The sequence below is a fragment of the Nyctereutes procyonoides genome, unplaced genomic scaffold, assembly GCF_905146905.1.
Source record: "Nyctereutes procyonoides isolate TBG_1078 unplaced genomic scaffold, NYPRO_anot_genome, whole genome shotgun sequence".
In the NCBI taxonomy this organism is placed as follows: domain Eukaryota; kingdom Metazoa; phylum Chordata; class Mammalia; order Carnivora; family Canidae; genus Nyctereutes; species Nyctereutes procyonoides.
This window is the reverse complement of record NW_026575120.1, coordinates 12,105,972-12,118,058: the sequence shown is the minus strand read 5'-3', so window position 1 is coordinate 12,118,058 and position 12,087 is coordinate 12,105,972. Positions and strand designations below refer to the sequence as shown.

Genomic DNA, 12,087 nt, shown 5'->3' with positions numbered 1-12,087 from the left:
ACAGCTATTATGCAGTTGAGATGCACGTGAATTTTTTTATTATTATTAACGAAAGAATGCCTTATTAATCTGTAACCTCTGCCTTTTCCTTAACCCTCTAGAGGGCTCTAGAAGATGGTAATAGAGTGAGATTACCTATTAGGCTTTTATGTGTAACCAGGGAGAATGGGGCAACATTCAACCACAACAAAATCTATAACTCATCCAACCAAACATATAATTAAAAAATACAACGCCCTCCAGTCAAACAGTGATGCTGGGTATCTGCATAGTGCCCTTCAAGGAAGGCTCGAGGCACTTTGCAAACAAGCTGCAGTATTAACCTTTTACACATGGAAGGGTGATGTTTGGAGAGGTTAATTGGCTTGCCAGTGGTCACGGAGATCATCAATGCAGCGAGGGGGAAAAATTCCCTGAGCATCCTGACATCCAGGCTCTGCTGGCTCACCAGCCAAACTTTTTTCTGGAAAAGGACACACAGATAGTTCAGAGAGAACAAGCTTTGCTGCGTGGCTTTCCACTTGAGTGGATGCTTCGAGAACCAGAGTGGGAGTTGGCCTCTGCTTCTTTTGAGGTGTCACAACAACACTCTGATAATTTTACAGCACAGGCTTCACTCTTGCTGTCACTTGAAATCCTGGGATAGTTGAGCAAAGATAGCTTTACAAGTCTTTCTCAATGTAAATGATTCCCCCTCCCTCCCAGACGATGTATTTTTCTTCAATTGAGTATCTCAAATTACAGGCTGTGGATTTATTGATTTAATTTTCTTTAGTGCTTACAATAACATGAAATATGTTCTCTGTAAAGAGCAGAGCTCCAGAATCAGTTACATCTTTACAAATTGTATAAATACATTAAACTTGCTTTTAGCAAGTCAGAAACACTGGATGAATAACAAGCAGAGCAATCCATGTATTCACTTTCTTCTGAATTCTACTCTTAATGTTTTCCCTCCCAGAGGCAACCAATGTCTTTTGTCAGTAGTGCTATATATTCAGGGATCTTGATGAGTATATATGAGGCAAAAGATCTTAGAAGGACTTGCATAGCAGACAGGGGGCAGGATCCTTCTTCTCATTTCTCTGCTGTCCCCTAAATCGTAAAGCTAGCTAGCTTTCTTCTTTCAAGATCCATAAGCTTCCAGAGCCCTTAGGATTCGGAATTTCTGACTGCAAATGTGATGAGGGTTACCTGACCTAGGATAAAACTGTGAGTGAGGAACTGTGAGTAAATATCAGAATGAAAACTCTCCCACTTCCTGCACAATTTGGCCACAGGGTTTCCTTTGCTCTCCCACAAGGAATCTGTGAGTCAAAAAAAAAAAAAAAAAAAATCCCTCCTCCATAGGATTCATTTATTCATTGGGACCGTATTGAAATTAATCTAGCATACAGTGTGAGTGACTCTAACACGAGTTTTACCAACATTCACTTTGCTAATGGAAAGGGTTGAGTTTTCGTGGCCAATTTTGTTTGGTTTGTTCGCCATTTTGTTTTCCTTGATTGTTTTGTTTCCTAAATGAAGCCTTGCTTCATGCTGCTAAATAATGGTTGCAGCTTTGACAGCACCAAATAATCTGTATTCAACCAGATGAAGCACAGAAAACGGATGGTAGGAATCTCTATTCTATCTTTCATTCCTATTCCCTTTCTTTGCTCAGGAGAAATGGAAAAGGTAGCAAAATGCATAATTTATGGTTAGTTCTGCACTCCACTATGTTAATACAGTGGCAGGTGAAAAGAAAACTAGAGTGAAATCATTTTCCCCTCCATTCCCAACTGCTCAATGAAATAGGTTTATAAAAAAGGAAACCCTGTATTGACACCTTTCTGATATAGGAAAAAAATATTGTCAAGAAATTTTGAGAAAGTTCTAGTAGATCATATCCAGCCAGGGACCTAACCAACCTCATGCTCTTCCCCACTGACATTGGAAATCACTGGAATGGTTCTGACAAGAATCATGTTAAAACTCCTCAGTATGGGCAGCCCTGGTGGCTCAGCAGTTTAGCGCTGCCTTTGGCCCAGGGCGTGATCCTGGAGACCCGGGATCGAGTCACACGTTGGGCTCCCTGCATGGAGCCTGCTTCTCTCTCTGCCGCTCTCTGTCTCTGTGTCCCTCATGGGTGGATAAATAAAATCTTAAAAAAAAAAAAAAAAACTCTTCAGTATGTAAATACAAAGACAAAAGATTAATCGGCAATGGAGTGGGAGGTCAGGGGAAAAGTATGCTGTCATGTATCAAGATCCAACTCCTAAAAGTCAGCTGACCATGCACCAGATACCACACCAAGGGAGAAACACAATTATCACCGCATCTTGGCCCATACCAGAGGCTCATGGTGGGAACTCTGGCATTTCTGATTCCCAAGAGGGGCAAACAGACCAGAAAACTTCCAGATAGCTACTAAATGTAATAAAAATCATGGAAATAAACTCTTAGACACAGAGTTACATGCATCCAGTTCTACCTCTGATTCTCACCATAGGTCCACCCAGCCTAATTAAGTTTCTGAATTGGCAAAACTAAGTAAGTACTTTTATCGCCTATGTTAGTTCCAAGGCTTGAAAAATTCACATAGGAACCCATGCAACTTCCAATAGTAGAGAAAACATCCCCCGCCATATAAAAAGAATTCTTCTACAAATAAAGGAGGCAAACCATAGAACTGAGATTAAGTGGCTTCCTCTAAGACAAGAAACAAGAGGCATTTTTGGATGGCTTCTAATTTAAGCTCTTTAAATTCAAAAGGAAATAGCAACTGAGAATCTAGAGTAGGGAGTTATAAATAGGATAACATCTGAGATCAAGAAAACTGCCACTATGCAGGAGGGAAAAAAACGCAACATAAGTGCTGAGTTAGAAATACACATATCATGAAGACTGTAAACAGCATCCTGAATATTGCAGAAAATTAAACTAAGGGAGGATCCAGGCAGGATCCAGGCAGGAGAATTAAAAAGACAAAGGGGGAAAAAGTTGGAGTAATAGAGCTGTGAGACACTGGGTATTGGTGCTGGCACCTCTGGAACTTGGAAGAAGGACCCAGATCTCTGAAGAAAGACTGACCATCAGCCTGGTGCTGACCTCTGTGTGGCCTAACAAAGCTGGTTCTGGAAGTATTTTAGAAAAATAATAACCTAGAAACCAGAAGCAACTGCCACTTCTAGGATGAAGAAACTCTCAGGGGTGGAGGTGGGGGTGGGAGTGGTGATACTGACCTGGAAAGAAAATTAACAAGAAGTAGTTTTTCTCCCTCTTGCACCTGTCAGTCACCAGTCCCCTCTGGCACCTACCACTGGTGGAACCTTACAGGGAACCAGTGTCTAGCAAAGAAGTCTCCATCCACAGATTTACAAACTATAGACCAGTGGTTTTAGAGGCAAGAAATAATAGCTTTGTAATGAACAAAACCCATTTTAAGAAAGTTCCTCTAGCAGGACTCTTATGATTGCTTGCTGCCTATCTGCTTTCCTCACGAGATCGTCAATTCTATGAAGGGGGGGATTTATTTTTGACATGGCCACCCACATGTTCCCAATGCCCATATTCCCATATTCCCAATACTTAACATCTGATACAGACCATGTGTTTATGTTGAGGGATGCCTGGGTGGCTCAGCAGTTAAGCATCTGCCTTCAGCTCAGGGAGTGATCCTGGAGTCCCAGGATCAAGTCCCACATCAGGCTCCCTGCATGATGCCTCCTTCTGCTATGTCTCTGCCTCTGTCTCTCTCTCTCTCTCTCTCTCTCTCGAATAAATAAATAAAATCTTTAAAAAATTGAAATAAATAAATATATGTTGAATGAAAGAGCTAAGAGAAAAATGATAAAATGGCAATACATTTTCCAGGAAGATAAAATAAATAACAAAAGATAACATTGAGATAGAGAAATATAGCATTAAATATAATAGGAATTTCAAAAGGAAACAACAAGCTGAAAGAAAACACATAATAATCTGCTTAATAATGATAATAATTCTTTAAATTGTAAAAAAGTCTCGAGTTTGTAAAAGAGCTCACTGGATACGTGCAAAATAGTCTTAAAAATAAAAAAGAAAGATCCTAAATACATCATAGTTGAAATTTTGAATTTTAACAAAATTAAGAAAATCATAAACGTAACTTTATAATTATCTTTGGAGTAAATAAACAAACAACTAACAACATTATAGACTAGAAGAATTAACATTGTTAGCATTTCTATACTATCCAAAACCATCAATAGATTCAGTGCAACCCCTATAAAAGTTCCAATGGCATTTTTCACAGAAATAGAAAAAAAAAATCCTAAAATCACATGGAATCAAAAAAGACATTGATGAGCCAAAGCAATCTTGAAAAAAAAAAAGAACAAAGAACAAAGCTAGAAACATCACTTTCTGATTTCAAATTTTACTACAAAGCTATAGTAATCAGAGCAATATAGTATCAGCACAGAAAGAGATACATAGCAAAGGAAAAGAATTGAGAGCCCAGAAATAAAACCTCACATATACAGATAATTAATATTTGACAAGGGAGCCAATTATACTAAATAAGGAAAGAATATCTCTTCAATAACAGGTAGCAGGAAAATCGGATAACCACATGCAAAATAATTAAATTGGATTACTACCTTTTAACATTCACAAAAATTAACTCAAAATGGTTTAAGAGTTTGGAGCACCTGGGTAGCTCTGTCTGTTAAGCGCCTGCATTCTGCTCAGATCATGATCTCAGGGTCCTGGGATGAGGCCCCATGTCAGGCTTCCTGCTCAGCAGGGAGTCTGCTTCTCCCTCTCCCTCTGCTGCTTCCCACCACTCATGCTCGCTCATGCGCCCTCTGTCTCTCAAATAAATAAATAAAATCTTTTTTTTTAAAAAGAAATGGATTAAAGACTTAAATGTATGACCTGAAACCATAACTAAAAGAAAACCTAGGAGAAAAGCTTCTTGACAAGGGCCTTGACAACAACTCTTTGAATATGACAACAAAAACACAAGCAATAACAGCAAAAACAATACCGTATCAAATTAAAAAAAAAATTTGTCCAGTGAAAGAAATGATCAACAAAGTAAAAAGGCAACTTACTGAATGGTAGAAACTATCTGCAAACCATATGTCTGATAAGGGGCTAATTTCCAAAATATACAAAGAATCCATTCGACTCAAAAACAAAACAATAAACAGTCCACTTAAAAAAAACAGGCAAAGGACTCAGATAAACCTTTTTCAAAAAAAGACATTCAAATGGCCAATAGTCTTGTGAAAATGTGCTCAACAGCATTAATAATCAGATAAATGAAAATCAAATCCACAGTGAAATATCACTTCACTCTTGTTAGAACTGCTGTCACCCAGAAGACAAGAGATAAGTGTTGACAAGAATTTGGAGAAAAGGGAACCCTCGTGCACTGTTGGTGGGAATGTAAATTGGCACAGCCACTGTAGAAAACAATACAGAGCTTGCTCAAAAAATTAAACACAGAATTACCATAGCCTGCAGCAATCCTGTTCCTGGATATGTGTGTGTGTCTGTGTGTGTGTGTATATATATATATACATATATACAGGGCCTTCTGAGGAGGGGGCAGGGGGACGGGTTCCAGGCAACCAACCATCTCCCACACTCACAGCACACACTGGAGTGGGTGCCATGCCCACCCCTACCTTGGAACACCTGAGATAGCCTTCGAAGAAAGGGCCTGTGCACAGGGCTCTGAGGGATTTCCAAGGAAAGTGCCCAGCACCACCCTCAGGGGGTGAGGGGAAGGCCTCGACTCCACAGCTGTGCCGCCCACACCTTGGGTGGGTTGTGTGCACCCCGAGCCTGAGCCATGGGAAGACACCAAAGGCCCTCCCAGCAGATCTGGTCACACTTCTCTGCTTTAAGCCTTAGCCAACTAGTGACAAGTAAAACCGGATAATACCCATATGTTTTGGAACATTTATGTAAGATTGTCATATGAAATGCATTTGGGAACACATTAAAACTTTTAACTAAAAAAATATATATATATATATGTATATATATTCATATATATATGAAAAGGAAATAAAATAACTATCTTGAAATGATGTTGACACCCTATGCTCATTGCAACATTACTCACAAAAACATGGAAACAACGTAAGTGTACATCAACAGATGAATGGATGGAGTTGCGAGTATATACACACACACACAATGGAGTGCTATTCTGCCTTAAAAAAGAAAAAAAGGTCCAGCCATTTGTGATGACACAGATGGACCTCAAGGGGGGCATTACACTAAGACAAATATTGTATAATTTGGAATATAAAAAAGCTGAAATCAAAAACAAGGAATAGATCAGTGGTTGTCAGGGGCTGGGGAGTGAGGAAATGCAAGATAGAGGTCAAAGGGTCCAACTTCCAGTTACAAGATGAGTAAGTTCTGGGGCCCTAACCTACAACATGGTAAATATAGTTAACAGTGCCATACTGGACACTTGAAAATTACTGAGAGAACAATTTCAAATGTTCTTACAAAAAAAAAAAAAAAAGAAGAAGAAGAAGAAAGAAAGAAGAAAGAGAAAGAAAGAAAGAAGAAAAAGAAAGAAGAAAGAAGAAAAGAAAGAAAGAAAGAAAGAAAGAAAGAAAGAAAGAAAGAAAGAAAGAAAGAAGAAAGAAAGAAAGAAAGAAAAAGAAAAGAAAGGGAGGGAGGGAGGGAGGGAAATGTAGCTATGGGAGGTGATGGATATGTTAACTAACCTTATTGTGGTAATCATTCCACAATAATAACATATATCAAATCATAATAAATCAAAAGTTATGTAATGTAATTTGTCAGCTGTATCTCAATAAAGCTACATAAATGATTTTTTTAAAAGAAGTAACTGGCAAACAAAAATCAGGCTATGACTAAAACTTTTTCCTATATTAGCATATACCAGAGTATAATTAATCATATCTATCTATTTTTGAGGGGAAAAAAAAAGCATGGGCACTGAAATTTTGTTCCCAAACAAGTAATTATATGTGAGCAAACTAACAATATCATCTCAGACACAACAGGGCCAAGAGAGATTATTATCAGCTGCATATCTTCCTGAAAACATTACCTTTTTAAATGAGGCTCAAAGTAAGGGATTAAGTATTTGAAAGTTGTGGTTTCCAAAAATCTGGCAGTGGCCAATAAAAACCACCTTAAAATGTTTACATCTAAAACATCTAAAATGTTTATATAATATAGTAAGGAATATTCATAAAAGTATCCAAGAATGCTGGAAACAGAAATACATAACACATTATTATAACCACACATGATAATTAAGGATAAGGGTTTAAACTCTCAGGTCATTTGTCCCAGACTTCCACTAGGAGAGACCGTACAGTGTTGAAGAGGGTGGGGCTAGAGACTGAGCATCTGTCTGAATGCTGGGTCTGCCACCTACTAGAACCTTGATTCGATAAGCATCTTTATCTCTCTCTGCCTCAGGTTCCTCATCTGTAAAATGAGGATAATAATTTCTATTACAAATAGTTTGAGCATTAATTGTTAAAATGTATAAAATCCTTTCAAGAGCAGGGTACATAACACAGCCTAATAAAGGTCACAAATATTACTAATCCTAGTATAAAGCTGTGATGATTAAAAGGCGCTGGCTTTTTCATAAATCAGATATATATTATATATATATATATGTAATAAAATTTCAGAGCATTCTTCAAAGAGACTCAAAAGAAAATTTAAGTATATGGTAAAACCACAGCAGTAATAAAATACGTATTGGATCTTAGGATGGGGAAAGGCCCTCCTAAACAAAATTCAAGGAAGAATGCTGCAGGAAATGATTGGCAGATAATTGTTTTGGTAGAAATGTTTGGTAGATACTGTTAAAATTAAATTGTTTCATCTCAAACATTACAAGCAACATTATAGGCAGAGGTTTGACAGCCATTATACATAAAGGGTACTTTTAAAAGGATGTGGGAAAGATAAATATCCTATAATAAAATGGCAAAGGGGTATTTAAGCAAAATTTACAAAAGAAGAGACATAACTGACTAATAAAGATAATTAGAAGGCCCTATAGCACTAATTATTAAAGAACGGCTCATTTAAAAAGCATCAATAGGTCTCTTTACTTTTCCAAACAGGCTTTGTTTTGTTTGTTTCATTAAATACTAATCCCTGGTGTTAGAAAGAGTGTGGAGGGGTGCCTGGTGGCTCAGTCAGTTAAGCATCTATCTGCCTTTGGCTCAGGTCCTGATCTCAGGGCCCTGGGATGGAGCCCGGGTGTTAGGCTTCCTGCTCAGCAGGGAGTCTGTTCCTCCCTCTACTCAGGCTCTCTTTCTCTCTTTCACATAAATAAGTAAAATTAATTTTTTTCAAAGAGAAAGAGTGTGGCAAACTAGATAGTCATCAACACAGCTAGATGAAGTGAAAATGGGTCAACTTGAAGAGCAAGCTAGAAGATGTGTCAAAATCACTCTACAAATTCATTTTTACATTCACTTTCTAACGAATAAATAAATATGTGGTATATCCATACCATGGGAAGTTATTTGGCAATAAACTGAAATAAAATACTGAAGTACATACTACAACATGGATGAATCTTGAAAATAATATGCTCAGTGAAAGAAGCTAGACAAAAAAAGACCACATATTGTATGATGATTCCATTTATGTGAAATGTCAAGAATTGGTAAGTCCAGAGAGCAGGAAAGATTAGTGACTGCCTCGCACTACAGGGAGGGGGGTAGGGGGTGGGGGGATATCACGATTAATGGGAATGGCTTTATTTTCTGGTGTGATGGGAGTATTCTAATATAGACTCTGATGATGGCTGTTCAACTCTAAGAACATAACAAAAAACTAATAAACTATAGACTTTAAATAGATCAACTGGTTGCAAGGTACCATGGATTATATCTTAATAAAGCTATTATTTAAAAGAGTTCATTTACATAATTCAAGAAATTTACTTCTAAAATTTTCTAAGAAAAAGATGGGAGAAATACCTAGAAAAATGTGGTATGGCAAGATTGTTCAAATCATCACTTATAATGCTGAACAACTGCTAACAATCAAAATATGTAATTACACCAGGGGGACCTGGGTGGCTCAGTCAGTTAAACATCTGCCTTCTGCTCAGATCATGATCCCATGATCCCAGAGTCCCAGGATCCTATCAGACTCCCCGCTCAGCAGGGCATCTGCTTCTCCCTCTGCCACTTCCCCTTCTGGTTCTCTCTCTCTCTCTCTCTCTCTCTTTCTCTCTCTCTCTCACACACACACAAATAGATGAAATCTTCAAATAAATAAATAAATAAACAAGCAGACAATAATACAATAATGGTTAATATTTTTTGGCACAGTCACATAACGGAATAGTAAGCATACATTAAAAAGTCCAAAGAATATTTTAAATGGCAAGTAAATGTCTGAATAAATTGCTACATGAGATGAAACAGAATGGAGTGAATGGTCTCTATCTTTTATATATATTTTCTAATATATGAGAGCTGGCCTCCTTGAAACGTAATGATTATATTTTTATAGAATGCATCTATTTTCAAATAAAAGTAGGTACATCTGCATAAAAAAACCTGCTTGGGGGGGATTCCTGGATGGCTCAGTGGTTCAGCGCCTGCCTTTGGCCCAGGGCATGATCCTGGAGTCCCATCGGGCTCCCTGCATGGAGCCTGCTTCTCCCTCTGCCTGTGTCTCTCTCTCTCTCTCTCTCTCCTTTCTCTTCTCTCTCTGTGTCCATCATGAATAAATAAATAAAATCTTAAAAAAAAAAACCCAAAAAACCCTGCTTGGGTAGGTAGGCCTCCTAATTTACCTTCAGGTTTTCAGTACACATGCAATAGTCTCCTTCATTCATTCTTGCTGTGGACCATAGGCTAGACACTATGCCAGGCAGTGGGTGTGTCAGTGAACTTGATACACACCATTTCAGCCCTCCCACAGCATATATGCTATCAGAGAGAACAGACATTAAACAGGAAATTAAGATGTATATACAAATGATGAGATAGAGAAGCAGAAAGTTCTGTAAGAATCTACTACAGGGGGACCTACCTTAATCTAGTGATTCCAGGAAAGCTTCTCAGAGAATGTTATAGGTAAGCAGAGGGAGAGCACCACCCAGCCTACATAATACATACTGTACCACTTTTACTGTTTCAATCAGGCTTTTACTGGCTTAAAATAATTTTTTTTGTTTTTTGCATATAGATGCACTTGTTTCTTTCCTGCAAGTCTCTGCAAATGCCCGCCTAGCTACCTCTCTTTCCATAAGTTATCACATCACATAAGGACACTCTTTTATTAGACTTGGTCTTCTATTCATACATATTGAGAGGGTGGAATATAAATAGATTTCCACCTTCTGATCTTGCTCACAATCATGCTCACATAGTCTCTGGGAAGAAGAGAAATAATAATTTTCACATTATTTTGTATAAGGGAACTGAACCAGACTGCATACATACACATCACGATTGAAGGTTTTAAAATTTTAAAATAGCAACTGGTGTGGGATTACTATATAGGTTATAAGAAAAACCCTGAAGAGAAATAATTCAATATGTCAAAGATTTGCTGCTGGATGAGTATGGGTGTATTAATTCTCTCCTTCATTTGTTTCTGCATTTTCTAAGATTTCTGTAATGAACATGGATTATTTTTATAGCCAGAAAAAAAATAATGTCCAAAAAAAGCCACTCTTTCCTAGGAATTGTCAAGATTCTCTGATTTGCTAAATCAGAGTGAATCGGAAACCAGGGAAGAAGGACATTTTGTTTCATTTCATTGTAGCAAGTTTCACCCCTATCATGTCTATTAGAGAAGGAAGCAAGAAGGACTATATTTTCAATCTTTCGCGAATTCCAAAATATTGTTTTAAAATTTGACTCATAGGAATCTGTGCCTGAGGACAAATTTTTCATTTGTTTTGTTCACTGACTTGCCTCTAGTACCTGGAAGGGTATACAGAAGGCACTCAGTAAATATTCGTTGAATGAATGAATGAATGAGTTTCCATTTCATCTCATGTGAATGATTATAAACTTATATGCAACTAGGTCCCAATAGTTAAGATGACTAGAAAAAGCAAAAACATGATGAGATAAATGTACTATAATGATGTTCAAGTAACACTTGTTCATTATTCTCGTGTATATGTGTGAGTGAACGCACATTAACGATGCTAACAACATCAGCACTGACCAATGTGGAGCAGTCTCCTGTCTACTTCTGCTCCTTCTTCACCCCACTGCCCTGCTCAGTTTCACAGCAGAATGCCAACAAGGCTCAAAGTGACTGGAAACAAAGACAGCAGAAGGGAAGAGGAGGGCAAGGTGATGAAGCCAGGTATTTGGCTAAGCTGTAAATCATCTAATCAGCACCAAGATCATCTCGAGTCAGCAGTGCCTGCCAATAAGCAGTCCATCTGGGGCGAGGCCATGGGAAGCAGCAGACTCCCCTTCCTCACCCTATGCCCTACTTGGCCTTTTTCTCATTTTCCTTTCATGCTACTATGTTAGAAAAGTCATTGTAGCACAAGAAAATCAATAAAAATTCAATTCCGAATAATAGTTCTTTGCGGCTCAGCAACACCAGGGAGTTATCGGCTCATTCAATGTTCTGGCAGTTAATGCAATGAAATAAAAATAATTTACTCATTCAAACCAAATCAGCCAGTGAAAAATCATAGTCATTTTTTTTTAATAGTCATAGTCATAGTCATTTGTTAAGATTGCAGGAGGATGGTACAATGTCCCATTAGTGTCCAACGACACTGGTATGCAAATCAGCTTTGAATCTCTCCCACCCATATTTTTCGGAAGGAACAACAAACCCCATTTGTCATACATAAAAGGAATTTGTAACTTAGCCAAATACAGATCGTTTGTTGGAATAAAAGGGCTGGTTCAAATGCAGAACAGATGGATGCCAGCAAAATGAAAGTCAAGGCCTGGTGCCCCCATTTGGTTCTGCGTTAATCCTCCAGCCCTGGATGGTTATGGCCTGAGAACAACTCCATTTCCCAGAGGAAGCATATAAAAGGCTTCCTGTCAGGTCAATTCCTTCCTCTGTATATGCTTTCTTTGCCAGCCTGGCTTA

The 12,087-nt window shown here is 38.1% G+C and overlaps 1 protein-coding gene across 2 annotated transcripts in view; it reads right to left on the bottom strand.

The window, feature by feature from the left end:
- The window catches only part of UNC5D (unc-5 netrin receptor D), a 527,088-nt gene that overhangs the window by 183,236 nt on the left and 331,765 nt on the right, over positions 1–12,087 (bottom strand). The gene's annotated exons all lie outside the window — the stretch shown is intronic.